Raw genomic sequence first — 18850 nt, 5'->3', positions numbered from 1 at the left:
AGATAAGAACCATTCGGCCCATCTAGTCTGCCCAATTTTGTTAAATACTTTCATTAGTCCCTGGCCTTATCTTATAGTTAGGATAGCCTTATGCATATCCCACACATGCTTTAACTCCTTTACTGTGTTAACCTCTATCACTTCGGCTGGAAGCCTATTCCATGCATCCACTACCCTCTCAGTAAAGTAATACATAGCAGCATTGGGTGCTGTGATAGGCTTAAAGTGGTCAGACGACACTCTCAGTCAATTACAACTGCCCATTACTGCCTAGGGCCTAGGCTAATGCTTAGTACAAGCAGCCTTGGTCATTAGCTCAATTAGCACAGAGAGTATGGGCTTCTGGGGATTCTTGTTTAACATTAAAACATTAACACCCCTTTAAACAAAACTTGTATTGTCAAATTTATGTTGGGACATTATTTATATGTTTCTTGTGACTTCATTTGTGGTGAAATTTTATATTGTTTAACCTTAGTTCCAAAGTCTTTATTGCTGATGTACTGCTCATATGTTTGAATGTGTAAACGGTGAACTTGAAAACTTCATTAACCCCTTAACCCCTTAAGGACAGAGCTTCAGAAGCTTGTCTTTCACTTAATGACAACGGCATTTTTTGCATTTTTTGCTGTTTGCGTTCAACTGCAATTTGCATTTTACTAATTTATTGCACCGACACATATTATATACCGTTTTTTAAAGGACAGAAAGGGCTTTAATTTGATGTAACATATATTTACATAAATGCTTATTTATTATAAAAAAATACAGAAAAATGCAAAAAAATATGAAAAATTTTGTTTTTGTTTTTTACAGTTTTTGCAATAATAATGTGTGCACAATTAGTGCAGGTTAAGGAAAGTGATTAAAAATAAATTCATTTAGTTGTTCTGATTTACAGAATATATAATGTGTCTGGGATTTTAAGTTTTTTTTGGTAGTTACAGGTCACAAAGCACAAGGAGTAAAATAAACTTAATGTGGAGCGATTTTAGAATTTGGTATGTTTGTCTTGTAAGCTTAATAGCCATAAAAGAAAACAACATTGCCACACAAAAGTATATATTTATATAAAGTAGACACCACAGGCTATTTACCTAAGGTTGTTTTGACACTTTCTACGTAGCCATTTTACCGCCAACCTCTGCTAAATATTGGAGTAAAATTGTGATTTTTGGGGGTTTTCGCACACAAACTTATAACAAAGAACTTCTCATGTGTATTTTGTAAAGTTGGTGTGTGCTATTCCTGTACAAAGTTTTATTATGTGTTCAGTTACTTCTGCTGAGTACAACGGTACCCCCATTGTATGTCTTTGGCACTATTTCGTGAAGCTACAGTGCCATATAGGAGACCTGTCGTTTTCAGTATTCACAGTAGAATTTTGAGAGACGGATTTAATGAGCCTATGCTTCCATTTGGGGTATTATAACAGTTTGACTGTTCAAAAAAAACCCCACAAAGGCCTACCATTTGTAAAAGTAGACACTCCAGGGTATCTCATAAGGTGCCTATTGTGCCTTAACATGTCCCCATTTTTTTTACCATTACATGCCAAAGTATGTGCTAAAAATAATTTTGTGCATTTTTTACATACGGATTGCATTTTTGCTGGGCATTTTGTATATTTCATATGTGCCACTAAGTTCAAACCCCCCAAATTATGCTCAGCTAAGTCTTCTGAGTAAAAGGACACCCCCATTGTATGTCTATGGAACTATTTCGTGAAGCTACAGTGCCATACAGGAGACCTGTCCTTTTCAGTATTCACAGTAGAATTTTGAGACATGGATTTAATGAGCCTATGCTTCCATTTGGGGTATTATAACAGTTTGACTGTTCAAAAAACCCCCACAAAGGCCTACCATTTGTAAAAGTAGACACTCCAGGGTATATTATAAGGTGCATATTGTGCCTTAGCATGCCCCCATTTGTTCACCAATATATGCCAAAGTATGTGGTAAAAAATAATTTGGGGCATTTTTTTACATACGGATTGCATTTTTGCTGGGCATTTTGTATATTTCATATGTGCCACTAAGTTCAAAACCTCCAAATTATGCTCAGCTAAGTCTTCTGAGTAAAAAGACATCCCCAATGAATGTCTTTGGCACTATTTTGTGAAGCTACAGTGCCATATTGGAGACCAAGCCATATCAGTTTTTACAGAACTTTGAATTTTGACGCTGGGCCTATGTGCAATTTTCAAGCATCTTCACAGGTTTTAAATTCAAACTGCCCCACAAAGGCCTACCATTTCTTAAAGTAGACACCCCAGGGTATTTCAAAAGGCATATTTTAAACTTAGCGTGGGATAATTTTTCCGCTAGCTTGTACCAGGTGTAGTGGTAATAAGCGTTTTTTCTGCCTTTTTGACACACAAAGTGAGTTTGCACAGTATATTTTGCAAACCTTATGTGTGCTATGACTGTATAATACTTCATATGTTGCTCAGCTATGTCAGCTGAGTACAAAAATATCCCCGTATGTACCTTTGCCAGGTATATGTGGACATCGGAGGGGCACATTTGGGACATAGTCATTCCAGTTTTTTTCAAACTTTAAATTTTTACGCTGTGCCCATGTCCCATTTTAGAGTATTTTACCAGGCTATATAATTCAAACTACCCCACAAAGGCATACCATTTCTTAAAGTAGACACCCCAGGGTATTTCAAAAGGCATATTTTAAACTTAGCGTGGGATAATTTTTCCGCTAGATTGTACCAGGTGTAGTGGTAATAAGCGTTTTTTTCTGCCTTTTTGACACACAAAGTGAGTTTGCACAGTATATTTTGCAAACCTTATGTGTGCTATGACTGTATAATACTTCATATGTTGCTCAGCTATGTCAGCTGAGTACAAAAATATCCCCGTATGTACCTTTGCCAGGTATATGTGGACATCGGAGGGGCACATTTGGGACATAGTCATTCCAGTTTTTTTCAAACTTTAAATTTTTACGCTGTGCCCATGTCCCATTTTAGAGTATTTTACCAGGCTATATAATTCAAACTACCCCACAAAGGCATACCATTTCTTAAAGTAGACACCCCAGGGTATTTCAAAAGGCATATTTTAAACTTAGCGTGGGATAATTTTTCCGCTAGCTTGTACCAGGTGTAGTGGTAATAAGCGTTTTTTCTGCCTTTTTGACACACAAAGTGAGTTTGCACAGTATATTTTGCAAACCTTATGTGTGCTATGACTGTATAATACTTCATATGTTGCTCAGCTATGTCAGCTGAGTACAAAAATATCCCCGTATGTACCTTTGCCAGGTATATGTGGACATCGGAGGGGCACATTTGGGACATAGTCATTCCAGTTTTTTTCAAACTTTAACTTTTTACGCTGTGCCCATGTCCCATTTTAGAGTATTTTACCAGGCTATATAATTCAAACTACCCCACAAAGGCATACCATTTCTTAAAGTAGACACCCCAGGGTATTTCAAAAAGCATATTTTGAACCATAGCGTGGGATCATTTTTCCGCTAGCTTGTACCAGGTGTAGTGGTAATGAGCGTTATTAAATGTATTTTTTTACTTTTTAAAACTTTTTTTACTTTTTAAAACTATTTTTAAAACTTTTGTTTTGCTTATTAATTTTTTTAAAGTTTCCTAAACTTTCGTAAAACTTTTTTTTACAGATGTAACATTTTTCTAAGCTTTTTTTTTTTTACCGTTAACCACTAACTAGCAGTAAGCAGCACTAACAGTAAATTCCCCATTTTCCCATAACTCCCACCCACCCCAGCTAGCAAAATATTTAATTATACAATATTTAAATTAGTTAATTAAATAAATTTAACCCCTGAGGGTTAAAAAATAAATAAAAGTTAATCGTCAGGGGTTAAAAAAAATTAGATCACAGTATAATACTGTGATCTGTATTTTGATCACTGTAGGCAGTGATCGACTGGCAGGGAAGGGGTAAATTTTTTTTTTTTTTTTAATTCTTTATTTTTGCACACGATAGGTAAGACAAGAATCATATAACTTGAAGGCTTGCGCAGAAGCCAAAATACACACAAACAGTTTTGTAAATGTAACAATGCAACAACATCATATATTACAAGCCACCTTGGTAGTTCTATACAACTCGTCTCCCATCGAGGGTTTTGTAATGTTTATACAGCATCAGTTTTAAGATTCCTCACATTTGCCCTAGGGTGCCATAACAGGAACAGTGCTATTGTGTGTCTTGCTTAGGAGCCTCTGTGGGAGAAATCAATCTGAGGAAAAACAATCCTAGTTGGTAACTGTCCCCCAGACACGCTTGTCCCTAATTTCAGTGGCGCCTGCTCCCCGTCGGGGATTTAGTTTTAATGCTAAACGTTTTGGCTATTGTTTTCCGATTTCCAATCGATTAGAGGACCAGGATCACAAGGTAACGTATCCGGTTAGCGGCAACCAACATTGGTGATAAAAGAGGTCACCTTATAGCAATTGCTAAACCACCCCTAGCATCCCCGTTCGGGTCGTCACGGTCAACTAGCTCTAGTCGGAGGAAGTTTATAAGACTTGGGCAATTACGCTTTGTCCCGTAAGGGTCCCATCAGGAAAAAGGCATCCGGAGAAAATAATATCTCCGCCTACCCTTATCACACCGCTCGTACCCGGAGAGATGTTGGTTAGATAGGCAGAGTGAGGAATCAAGGAGAATAATACTTTCAAATAAAAAGAAAAAACCTACCCCCGAAACCCGATGCCGGGAGATCAGGGGCAGTTATGTAAGAGAAAGGAGAAAAAAGAGCAGAGAAAGAGAAGAGAAGAAGAGGTGAGGCGCTGGAACCGGGACGCAGCGAGAGCGGGGCAATCAGACCGGGACGCAGCGGGACCATCGAAAGAAAAGCCCACGGACCCACGATGCCACATCTTCCCGGTGGACATGTTTCCGTAGTGTTTCAGACATATTTAAAAATCAAGAGGCCGCCAGTACATAAGCATCTAGTTGTTTCCATTTACGCCGATCCTGCTACACTATTATCCCAGGGCTCCCATAGTTTCAGAAATTTCTCTATCGTACCCTTCACCCGTGCTGTCAGGTCATCCATCAATCGGCAGTCTCGGATCCGTGATATCACGCCCGAGATCTCCGGGCCCTCCGGAGAAAGCCAAGTCGTAGCAATGGTACGTCTAGCCCCGAGGGTTAGTTTATGTACCAATGTCTGCTCCCGTTTGGTCCATCCGTCAAGGGGTCTGTTCAGTAGGTATACCCATGGATCCAGTAGTAATGGTTTGTTAAAGGTCTGTGTCAATAGGTCTTCTACTGCCTTCCAGAAGCTACGTAGTTTCGGACATTCCCACCACATGTGAATATACGTACCTCGGTTACCACAGGTAACCAGTTTGTCCACGGTGTCCAGTTTGTGCATCTTATATAGTTTGACAGGGGTGGTATACCAGCGGAACATAGTCTTCCATGTTTGTTCTTGGAGAGTGACGCAGACGGAGGAGTTCTTATTAGCCTCCCATATGTCCTGCCATTCCCCTCCCTCCAGAACCTCCCCCAGATCTGCTTCCCACTGGTCGGCGTAGGCCAAACGGCCCCATTCTTTGTTCTCTGTGCTAAGGTGGGCATACATGAGTGTTATCATGCCCTTGGGGACGGATCCTTCGCAACACAGTTTCTCATAGAAAGTCATCCCTGTTTGCGCCGCTCTCTTTATGTGGGGTTTTTGGGCAAAGTCCCTAATCTGAAGATAGCGAAAGAAGTCTGATGGTGTTAAATGGGAGTCCCGTCGAAGGTCGTCAAACAGGATTATCTGCCCGTCGCGGTAAAGTTGGTGAATCCGCCTTAACCCTAATCCCTCTAGATTCCGAAAATCTCCAGGAGCCATGCCCGGTGGGAACTCCCTGTTCCGGAGAATCGGGGTCAAGGGGGAGGGGAAAGATGACAGTCCGTATTTGCGATTATTCTCATCCCAAATGCGGAGCGAGTTCTGGATGGACGGGCAAAGTGCCCGAGTTGGGGGCCTGTATTCTTTTGGGACCCACATGGTAAAGTGGGGGGCGTCACTCCCCGTCATCATGGATTCTAACTCCACCCATCTCCTCTCCTCTGTCGACGAGTGCCACATCGCGACCTGTGTCAGCTGGGCTGCCAGATAGTAGAAGTATACGTTTGGTAGGCCCAATCCCCCTCTATCCCTACGTCTGTAGAGGACTTGGCAAGATATCCTATGTCTCCTATTCTGCCATATAAATGCGCCGATTGATCTTTGTAGCGGTATCAGTTGGGTTTTTGTAACTCGGATCGGCAGAGCTTGGAATAGGAACAGGATGCGTGGAAGGATGTTCATTTTAACCGAGTTAATCCGTCCGATCCAAGAAATAGGCTTGTCTATCCATTTCTCCAGATCACCGGTCAGTGTGCGAATCATGGGATCGTAATTAGCGGGGGAAAGGCGTAGAGGGTCGGCAGTTAGTTGTATACCCAGGTACTTCAGAGCGTCTCTTTCTATTTTGAGGCCGTAGGTCTCTCAAATGCGGCGAACGGCGGCATCTGGCAAATGAATCGGCATTGCACTGGTCTTGCCCATGTTGGCCTTGTAGCCCGACGTCGCGCCGTACTCACTGATGACCTCTTGTAGAGCTGCCATTGAATCCGGAGGGTTGGTAACTGTAAGGAGGATGTCGTCGGCGTACGCCGAAACGGTGAATGCGCTATCTCCCACCCGCACTCCCTGTATGTCCGGATGTTGCCTTATAGCTTGGAGCAGGGGTTCCAGTGCCAGCACAAACAGGAGGGGGAGAGCGGGCAACCCTGTCTTGTTCCATTAAACAGCCGAAATGGCGTCATAGGGACTCCTGCGATCCGTACTTGTGCCTGAACGTTGTGGTACATGGCCTTCGTGGTTGTTATGAATTCGTCCGGGATTCCCAGATGTTTCAGCACCGTAAACAGAAATTGCCACCGCACCCTATCAAAAGCCTTTTCTGCGTCGATAGCGACCAACAGCGTTGGTATTTTCGAGGTCACTTGCTGCCAGAGCAGATCGATATTTCTCCGTGTGTTCTCGAACAGCTGTCGATCCGGGATGAAGCCCACTTGGTCGGCGTGTACCAGAGAGGTCAGTAGCGAGTTCAGTCTATCTGCTTGTATTTTCGCCAAGATCTTAAGGTCGTGGTTGATCAGCGAGATAGGCCTGTAATTTTCCAGTGCGAGTAGGTCCTTATCGGGTTTGGGTATCAGTACGATTGTTGCGAGGGCCATGGTTGGATCCAGCCGACCTCCCTGCCTGAGATCGGTAAAGAGCCTGGTCAGTGGAGGTACTAATTCTTCCTTAAATATTTTGTAGTAAGAGCCATCGAAACCATCAGGTCCCGGCGCCTTTTTGCCTTTCAAGGTAGAAATGGCTTTACTTACTTCCTCCTCGGAGATATCAGCCGCCAAGGTACTCGCCGCCCCTCTCCCGAGTTTAGTCATCCCAAGTTTATCGAGGTATTCAAGTATGGCCCTCTCCTCACTTTCTTCACTCGTCTGCCGATCCGGCGTGTGGTTGTATAATTGCTTATAGAAGTTTTCAAACACCCTCGCGATCTCGTCAGGCTTCGTTTTGGTCGTGCCATCCGGGTGTCTTATGACTGTTATATGAGAACGTTCCTGTCTGGGACGTAAAGTCCTGGCAAGGAGCGAGTCCATTTTGTTGGATTTTTCGTAAAAAGACCGCCGCGACCATACCATGGAGCGCGCCGCATCGTCTAACAGTAAAGTCCGGATATCCCTCCTAACCGCTTCCAACCGATCGTATGTCACTGCATCAGGGGCCAATTTGATGTTTCAGTTCAAGGGTCCTCAGCTGTTCCAGCCTGGAAAATTATGGTAATACTGTATGGGGATTTAGGGCCTAATAACTATTGGCGAAAAACTTTAAACCTCAGTAAAGATGTATGAGACGTATTCCATAACAACTGCTGTTTTGTCTGTTTGTAAATGGTTCCATGGATGAACCTATACATGTCTATTTGTATTTATTGTATTAAAAAAAAAAAAATCTTTTTCAATAAAAATTAAATTTGAAAAAAACAAAGGTGTTTCAGTTTCTTTCGTCTGGTAGCTAGCTTTATGAGGGATCCCCTGATAACTGCTTTGTGGGCTGCCCAGATTGTGCACACCGGTACATCCGGGGTATCGTTCGTATCAAAATATTTGAGGATTTCCCACCGGATCTGTTCCTTCAAAGCAGTGTCCTGTAGCAAGGACGTGTTTAACCTCCAGCTCCACGGAGAGGCCACGCAGAGGTTGCCCAAAGTGATGGTCACGTCGGCGTGGTCCGACCATGATATATGACCATGATATATTACCGACGTTCGAATTGATTATCCGGGGCATCCCCACTGCGTTGGCTAAGAAAAGATCAATCCGTGAATACGTGCCATGCGGTGCTGAATAAAACGTGTAATCCTTATCCCCCGGGTGGTGGGCACGCCAAACATCCACTAGGCCCGAATCCGTCAAAAACCGATTGAGCAACCGGTCCTGGCCCCCTCTGCCTTGGGACCTCTGGGTGCCATCCTTCGTGCTCCTGTCTACTGCTGGGTTCGGAGTGGCATTGAAGTCCCCTCCAACATAAACCATACCGTGGGGCAACGCCGCTATTTTTCCTTGGAGGCTCTGCCAGTAAGCCGAGTCCGGTTGGTTTGGGGCATACACGTTGATGAGGTGAATCGTATGCAAGTGCAAGATACCCGAGACTATAACATACCGTCCTTCCGGGTCTGACTCTTGGGCCATTTGAAGGGGTAAATTTTTATTTGGACTGGGTAAAGGGTTTATTTTTTAAAATTTTTTACTTAAACGTTATTAAAACTTTTTTTTAACTTAATTTTTTAACTTTTTAAAGCTTATTTTAAAACTTTTTTTTAACGTTAACACCTAGTTAGCCTAACACTAAATCCCCCAATTCCCCACCAGGGCTGCCATCAGAAATTTTGGGGCCCCTGACAAAGTTCAAGGTCTGGGCCCCTAGAGCCCACTCACGAGTCCGCCCACAGGGCTGTCCTTGAATCTGCCCACAAGGATGCTGTATGTGTGTAGAGTGAATGCAGAGTCTCTGTGTGTGTGTAGTCAATGCACAGTGTGTGTTTAGTGGATGCAGTGTGTGTAAAGTGGCCAAATGTAGTTCTGAATCTGTTGTAAGTCCCAGAATGCTTTGCTAGCTGGGGATCTACAATTTGCAGGGCTGTATTTAGCACTCAGCAGTGTATGTGTGTTTGAATATAAACATGGTATTGAATGGAGCATGTGTGTATTTGAATGTTGGTGTTTGAATGCAAGCGTGCATTTGTCTGTAGTGTATACACACACACACACACAGATAGATACACACCCTGACATACATGCAAATACACAGACACACAGTTACACATATTGGCACATAGTTACACACACATATATACTCAGGTTCACACTGACATAGATACATAGACATACAGACATATACACAGACACATTCAGGTGCAAACTGACACACAGACACATACACACACTGATATACATACATGCACACACATAGGAGATACAGGCACATGCATTGACATACATGGAAATATACAGACACGGTTACACACACACACACACACACACACACACACTGACACCCAGATACACGCACACAGAGATACACACTCAGGTGCAATCTGGCACCCATATATACACAGATACACACACTAACACTGATACATACACACACACACACTGACATACATGTAAATATACAGACACACTGAAAGATACAGACACACACACACACACTCAGGTGCACATTGACACAGATACATACAGACACACAAACAGATACACGTAAAAACTAAATATAAAATAAAATATATGTGTAAAAATGTAGAAAAACAACAATAAAGTAATCAATTCTATGGGCAGATTAACACCAAATAAACACAGCTTTAGTTGAGAATCTCAGAAAACAAAGAAAGCGTGAGCGCTCCAGCAAAATATATATCTATATCTATATATATATATATATATATATATATATATATATATATATATATATATATATATATATATATATTATGTATTGCACTAACTAACACACTTTAAAAAATAAATGCAAACGACCGAAAATGGGCCATGCACATAATAAAATATAAGACAGGCTATGCAAGATAAAAACGTACACAACATGGACAGGCAGCGCCAAATAGAAAAGATATACATTACAACAAAGTTACCAAAACAAACTAACAATCTGTTTAAACATTTAAATAGAGCCACAACTAAAACTAAAATAAATGGGGAATATCAACTAAGTAGTGAAAATGATTGTGGACAAAAAGTGGACGTAAAAATCAAAAGCACAGACACTAGAAAACCATGAACATAAAAGCTGCAGCACTGCTATAAAAAAAAAAATCAAAGAATAAAACAATAACAAAAACATACACTCAGGTGCACACTACCAACCAGATACAAACAACACATAGATACACACACTGATAGATACATAGATACAAACAGACACCCACACTCTCAGGTACACATAGATACAGACAGACACCCACACTCTCAGGTACACATAGATACACACACTGATAGATACATAGATACAGACAGATACACACACTGATAGATACATAGATACAGACAGACACACACACACACATTTAGGTACACATAGATACAGACAGACACACATAAACACTCAGGTACACATAGATACAGACACACTGACACTTTTTTTTTTAACCACCCTCCTGTTTCTTACCTTTAGGCTGCAGGAGGGTGGACTCTGCTGGCTGGGGCTGATGTGAGTGTGGGTCTGACTCTGTCCTCCTCTCCCACCACCCTCATGTTTTTACCTTTAGGCTGCAAGAGGGTGGACTCTGCTGGCTGGGGCTGATGTGAGTGTGGGTCTGACTCTGTCCTCCTCTCCCCCCACCCTCATGTTTTTACCCTTAGGCTGCAAGAGGGTGGACTCTGCTGGCTGGGGCTGATGTGAGTGTGGGTCTGACTCTGTCCTCCTCTCCCCCCACCCTCATGTTTTTACCCTTAGGCTGCAAGAGGGTGGACTCTGCTGGCTGGGGCTGATGTGAGTGTGGGTCTGACTCTGTCCTCCTCTCCCACCACCCTCATGTTTTTACCCTTAGGCTGCAAGAGGGTGGACTCTGCTGGCTGGGGCTGATGTGAGTGTGGGTCTGACTCTGTCCTCCTCTCCCCCCACCCTCATGTTTTTACCCTTAGGCTGCAAGAGGGTGGACTCTGCTGGCTGGGGCTGATGTGAGTGTGGGTCTGACTCTGTCCTCCTCTCCTCCCACCCTCATGTTTTTACCTTTAGTCTGCAGGAGGGTGGACTCTGCTGGCTGGGGCTGATGTGAGTGTGGGTCTGACTCTGTCCTCCTCTTCACACTCCCCAATGCTTCCTCCCTGTTTCTTACCTTTAGGCTGCAGGAGGGTGGACTCTGCTGGCTGGGGGCCTGGGGCTGATGTGGGTGTGGGTCTGACTGCCCTCCTCTCCTCTTCACACTCTCCGGTGCTTCCTCCCGCGCGGGTGTTAGCTGGGAGGAAGTGAGCTCACTTCCTCCCAGCACTGCTAGTGCCAGGATCCTTAAAGGGGCCCGGACTAGCTATTAAAAATCCACGGCACTGATCGGGCCCCTTCAGAGATATGCCCATCGGGTGGCCCTAAGTGCATGGGCCACCCGATGGGCCCCCTCAGGTAGTTCTGCCACTGCCAAAACACATGTATATAGCGATAACTGCTATATATATGTATGCACATTGGGAACGGAGGGCCTGGGTGCCTGGGCCCCCCAGGACCGCCGGGCCCATGACAACAGTCATGGTTGTCACCCCCTGATGGCGGCCCTGTTCCCCACTAACTTCCATCCTCCCCAGCTAGCTAAATTTATAATTTTAAAATATTTAAATTAATTAATAAAATAAATTTAACCCCTGAGGGTTAATTCTTTTTTTTTTAACCCTCAGGGGTTACATTTATTTTATTAATTAATTTAAATATTTAAAAAAAAAATCAGATCATATTAAAATGTAATCCCTGCCAATTGATCACTGTAGTCAGTGATCAATTGGCAGGGAAGGGGTTAATTTTTTATTAAAATGGGTAAAGGGGGGTGGGATTTTAATTTTACTTTATTTTTTTACACTAGGGGGCAGGATCAGCACTGATCCGTCTCCCTGCACTTCACACTGAACCCGTTAGTGCAGGGAGGTGGAAGGTAAGTATACAGAGCACATGTGCTCGCTCTGACAAGCTGTCAGAGCAGGCACATGTGCTGGGGCAGCACTATCGGGTACTCCAGGTCTGCCTCTAATACAGAGGCAGACCAGAGCACCATTAACCCCACGATCGCCGCGATTGCGGCGATCTGGGGTTAATTTTACAGCGTGACAGACAAGGTCCGTCACCCGTCATTAAGGGTATCCCCAGGATGATGGACCTCGTCCGTCACCCGTCCTGAAGGGGTTAAGACCGCAGCCAAATGTAAGAGTTGTGATGAAAACAAAACGTAAACAAAACCATTTGCACTATATGTCTGTCCAACCGTAATTCACCTCTTTCATATTAAATGCACCCACACTTATTATATATCATTTTATTCAGGGGAAACAGGGCTTTCGGTTTAACATCAAATATTTAGGTATGGAACATAATTTAATATGAATAAAATATAAAAAAATGGGAGAAAATAAGATTTTTTTAAAATTTTCTTAGTTCTACGTGACATTTTAACTGTGAATGTCAAAATACTGTTTGCTTTTACTGCAATAAAATACATATATTTGTATTCAGTGATATCACACGTGTAAAACAGTACCCCCTATGTACAGGTTTTATGGTGTTTTGGGAAGTTACAGGGTCAAATATAGCATGTTACATTTTTAATTTTTTTCACATTGAAATTCACCAGATTGGTTACGTTGCCTTTGAGACCATATGGTAGCCCAGGAGTAAGAATCACCCCCTTGATTGCATACCATTTGCAAAAGTAGACAACCCAAGGTATTGCAAACGGGGTATGTCCAGTCTTTTTAGTAGCGACTTGGTCACAAACACTGGCCAAAGTTAGTGTTAATATTTGAAAATGCAAAAAACGAATTTGAACGCCAATTTTGACCAGTGTTTCTGACTAAGTGGCTACTAATAAAGACTGAACATACACATTTGCAATACACTAGGTTGTATACTATTGCAAATGGTATGCCATCATGGGGGTAATTTTCGTTCCTGTGCTACAGTACGGACTCAAAGTCAACATAACCAACCTGGCGAATTTTAATGTGAAAAAACTGAAACGCAAGCCTTATATTTGACTCTGTAACTTTTGAAAACACCATTAAACCTGTACATGAGGGGTACTGTTATACTCGGGAGTGTTTCAAAACAGTAAAATGTATCACAACAATTATATCGTCAGTGTAAGTGCCATTTGTGTGTGACAAATGCAAAAATTAAACTGACAATATCGTCGTTGTAATACATTTTACTGTTTCGAAACACTAATATTTGTGTTCAGCAAAGTCTTCCGAGTAAAACAGTACCCCCAATGTACATGTTTTATGGTGTCTTGGAAAGTTACAGGGTTAAATATAGTGCTAGCAAATTAAATTCCCTGAACTTTCGGCCTGGGTTGTCAGGCAGGTCCTGCAAATTGTAATTAATAAAATGACCTAATTATGTAAAATTATTACATAAATATATACGTAGAATTATTATATATATATATATGTGTGTATATATATATATATATATGTGTACATATATATGTATATCATTTTTTAAAATTATTTTAATTTATATATAGGTATATATAGTGATTAGTGTTGTCGCGAACCCGCAATTTTCGGTTCGCGAACGGCGAACGCGAACTTCCTCAAATGTTCGTGAACCGGCGAACCAGGCGAACCGCCATTGACTTCAATGGGCAGGCGAATTTTAAAACCAACAGGGACTCTTTCTGGCCACAAAAGTGATGGAAAAGTTGTTTCAAGGGGACTAACACCTGGACTGTGGCATGCCGGAGGGGGATCCATGGCAAAACTCCCATGGAAAATTACACAGTTGATGCAGAGTCTGCTTTTAATCCATAAAGGGCAGAAATCACCTAACATTGACACCTGTCCTCAAAGCCCCTGATACACACTGACACAGAGCAGAATAGAGACTGTTCCCCGTCCTCAGAGACCATGATACACACTGACACAGAGCAGAATAGAGACTGTTACCCCTACATAGGGTCACTTGGCAGATATGGCGGGGTCGTGGGAGGGGGAGGATGACTTTCACCTCTTCCCCTGTTAGATTCCCGTTGTGCTGTGACAACACCCTTATACGCTGTGTAAAGCATACTATTTAATTTGATCAGCATGGCCACTTGAGTTTTTATAGTTTTCACGCTGCTTGTAGTTTATACATGGTTCACAAAAATCAAACAAATGATAAAGTAAACAGGATTCAGAATATTCTTTCAAACCCTTACACATTGTGTGTACGTATTTTTTGTCTTAAGTTTGTGGCTTTAAAGAGGTTCACGTTGTTTCTATGATGTGCATAACATGTTCTTGTAAATGTTTGTTAAATTTTTCCTGGAATTGTAATTTTTGAATCTGAATAAAGATAGTGAAATCCCTGATACACACTGACACAGAGCAGAATAGGGACTGTTCCCCCTACATAGGGTCACTTGGCAGGTATGGATTGACACCTGTCCTCAAAGCCCATGATACACACTGGGTGGAGCTACTGTCCTCCCCAACCCCTGCGCGGTGGGTGGGGGCCATAAATCACAATGGGGGGACCTACTGTCCTCCCCCTTGGCCCCCACCCCTGCGCGGTGGGTGGGGGCCATAAATCACAATGGGGGGCCTACTTTCCTCCCCCCCGGCCCCCATCCCTGCGCGGTGGGTGGGGGGCATAAATCACAATGGGACGGACCTACTGATAGGAGTGGAGTATTGTTCATATCAGTTTAATACCTTCCGCGTCTCCTATCAGTGGACGTGTATATGGCAGCCATTTTAGGAACCGCACACCTGGGACCCGAGCAAGGTCACCTCGTTCAAGCTGCTCTGGTTCCTTGATGAGCCAGCTGCCCGTGAGTTAACATGACCCATGGAGAAGCACTCTGTCCTGTAAAGCCTCACCACAAAAAAATTAAATAAATAACAGCACTCGGAGTGGTGAGTTTAGTAAATGTTCATATCAGTTTAATACCTTCCGCGTCTCCTATCAGTGGACGTGTATATGGCAGCCATTTTAGGTACCGCACACCTGGGACCCGAGCAAGTTCACCTCGTTCAAGCTGCTCTGGTTCCTTGATGAGCCAGCTGCCCGTGAGTTAACATGTCCCGTGGAGAAGCACTCTGTCCTGTAAAGCCTCACCACAAAAAAATTAAATAAATAACAGCACTCGGAGTGGTGAGTTTAGTAAATGTTCATATCAGTTTAATACCTTCCACGTCTCCTATCAGTGGACGTGTATATGGCAGCCATTTTAGGAACCGCACACCTGGGACCCGAGCAAGGTCACCTCTTCAACAGGCGACAAGATTTGGCCCTGTAAAACTCTCCTGGATATTATGTACAATTTCTATGGATATGGCATTGATTTATGTAACAGGGAGATGGAAGAAGATGCTTGGTCGGTCCTCTTACTTGAAATTTGGGGCACTGCGCGGGCAAGCTAATGTGCCACCAGATAGGAGTGGTGAGTTTAGTATTGTTCTGATCAGTTTAATACCTTCCGCGTCTCCTATCAGTGGACGTGTAAATGGCAGCAATTTTTAATTGTGGAATCACCTCCCCTTTTTAGGCCAAGGTGGGAAGATGCTTAGACCACTGGTATATTGGTGCCATCTTGGAGGATTTTTTTTTGGTTTGGTTTTTGAAGCCACAGTGCTGCACCAGTGGGCCTAAAAATTAGGCATGTACACATGTCTGACAAATTTGGTATTGTTGCAGCCGCTGCTGTAGCAGCGGCCAGAAAAATTGATGTTTGTTTCACAGGCAGAAAGTGCCCTAAAACATGGCGGCTTGAACCCTAGTTGGTGGCGGATAAGTCACGCAAGTCAAACGTCATTCAGAGCTAAAATACAGCAGCGTGGGGGGCGGAGCTTAACCAGCGAGCTAAACGGACGCCATCTCGACAAGCTCCCCAGTAAACGGGCACAATCCATTAAAAATCCCAACACCCTCAGCCGATCCAACCTCCTCCAGCCCCCAGCTGGACTCCCTACCTACTCCCGAGCCGATCGATGCCCTTCTTTGCGGCTTCCACCCAGCAGAAGCGGAGACGGAAGGTTGGGGCCTACCCCACGCTCACAATCCCAGACCTGGAGAAACTACTCGGCGGCTACGGAGCGGGACAAGCGCAAAACCCTCATGTGGCGCAAAACCTTCAGCTCCCTCATCAACAGACTGAGGCCAGCAGACATCACCTATCGATGGGGGGCACACGGATCCCTGGTGATACCACAGAACGGATCCCAACTCACACTTGCCTCCATGGAAGAGGTACCCACAATAATACAGGCCTTGGGACTGGACCCACCGACCGCCAACTCACACTCAAGACCCTCTACTACCAATTGGGACCCAGAGCGCACCGCAACGTTTGTACCGCGGAACAGAAGCCCTCGGTCCTCGGACCCAAGACAGCCTCAAGGGACTGGCTGACAATGAGGCACAGTAGGGACACCTTCCCAGCGCTCACCTTTACCTCAGGTCTAAAGACTGCAAAGTTATTTTCATTGAACGTTTAACATTTCTTATAGTACCCCATTGTTCTTGGGGGCAACAATATATTTATATATATATATATTTTTTTTTTTTTGTGAGCCCAATTTTGGTAACCAAGTGCCGTTTTGGAAACGTTACCATAATTCCTACAGTTCGTACACTCAATGCGAAAATCACAATTGTTTATTACCTTGTTCTTTCTCCTGAACCCTGTTTTTGAGCCGGTGGCTGTCAGTTTGTAAGGTCTCCAAACATCTGATAGAGGTTAAAGCCAAGCTCAGTGTCCCATGACTAGGGGACATTACCCTCCTAAGGCTGAATAGGGGCACTAAAATTTAATAAACACACCTCACTACTTTCAAGCTACAAAAGCAAGATTAAATGGTCTGACAAAATGTATATATTGCTAAAGCCCATTAAATGCTGACCTTATATAGATGACTAATCTAGAATACTGAACAGTAGCCGGCCTTTAAGAGGGCAGCATAGTAAAGGTACAGGTTGTATACGACCCATTACCTACCGTCAAAGTGTCCATATGGCAACGTACATTATTCTGCAAAGATTAGGGTTTGTCCTGCACACACAGAGCCGCTTGAAGGACACTGACTGGCTGCTATTAGCTTACACTGGAAACCTTTTTTCTTTGTAAAAGCACGCTATAGAGACACCAGATATGATTGGCAATGTGCACTTGAACAGTTCTGCAGAGCACACACTGTAGGCCTGACACACCCGCTTGAAGACAAGTAACTGCTATTCAATCTATAACAGTGAAAAACAAATTTTGGTTTTAAAAGCACGCTATAGAGACACCAGATATGATTGGCAATGTGCACTGGAACAGTTCTGGAGAGCACACGCTGAAGGAAGGACTGACAGAGCCGCTTGAAGGACACTGACTGGCTGCTATTAGCTTACACTGGAAACCTTTTTTCTTTGTAAAAGCACGCTATAGAGACACCAGATATGATTGACAATGTGCACTTGAACAGTTCTGCAGAGCACACACTGTAGGCCCGACACACCCGCTTGAAGACAAGTAACTGCTACTCAATCTATAACAGTGAAAAAAAAATGTTGTTTTTAAAAGCACGCTATAGAGACACCAGATATGATTGGCAATGTGCACTGGAACAGTTCTGGAGAGCACACGCTGAAGAAAGGACTGACAGAGCCGCTTGAAGACAAGTAACTGCTACTCAATCTATAACAGTGAAAAAAAAAATAGTTTTTAAAAGCACGCTATAGAGACACCAGATATGATTGGCAATGTGCACTTGAACAGTTCTGCAGAGCACACACTGTAGGCCTGACACACCCGCTTGAAGACAAGTAACTGCTACTCAATCTATAAAAGTGAAAAACAAATTTTGGTTTTAAAAGCACGCTATAGAGACACCAGATATGATTGGCAATGTGCACTGGAACAGTTCTGGAGAGCACACGCTGAAGGAAGGACTGACAGAGCCGCTTGAAGGACACTGACTGGCTGCTATTAGCTTACACTAGAAACCTTTTTTCTTTGTAAAAGCACGCTATAGAGACACCAGATATGATTGGCAATGTGCACTTGAACAGTTCTGCAGAGCACACACTGTAGGCCTGACACACCCGCTTGAAGACAAGTAACTGCTATTCAATCTATAACAGTGAAAAACAAATTTTGGTTTTAAAAGCACGCTATAGAGACACCAGATATGATTGGCAATGTGCACTGGAACAGTTCTGGAGAGCACACGCTGAAGGAAGGACTGACAGAGCCGCTTGAAGGACACTGACTGGCTGCTATTAGCTTACACTGGAAACCTTTTTTCTTTGTAAAAGCACGCTATAGAGACACCAGATATGATTGGCAATGTGCACTTGAACAGTTCTGCAGAGCACACACTGTAGGCCTGACACACCCGCTTGAAGACAAGTAACTGCTATTCAATCTATAACAGTGAAAAAAAAATTTTGGTTTTAAAAGCACGCTATAGAGACACCAGATATGAGTGGCAACTGTCAAAGTACGCTGGCAGGGTTGTGCAGGGCACACGCTGAAGGAAGGCCTGACAGAGCCGCTTGAAGGACACTGACTGGCTGCTATTAGCTTACACTGGAAACCTTTTTTCTTTGTAAAAGC

Source organism: Pelobates fuscus, chromosome 4, assembly GCF_036172605.1.
Source record: "Pelobates fuscus isolate aPelFus1 chromosome 4, aPelFus1.pri, whole genome shotgun sequence".
NCBI classification, from domain to species: domain Eukaryota; kingdom Metazoa; phylum Chordata; class Amphibia; order Anura; family Pelobatidae; genus Pelobates; species Pelobates fuscus.
Note: the sequence above shows the minus strand (reverse complement) of the source record.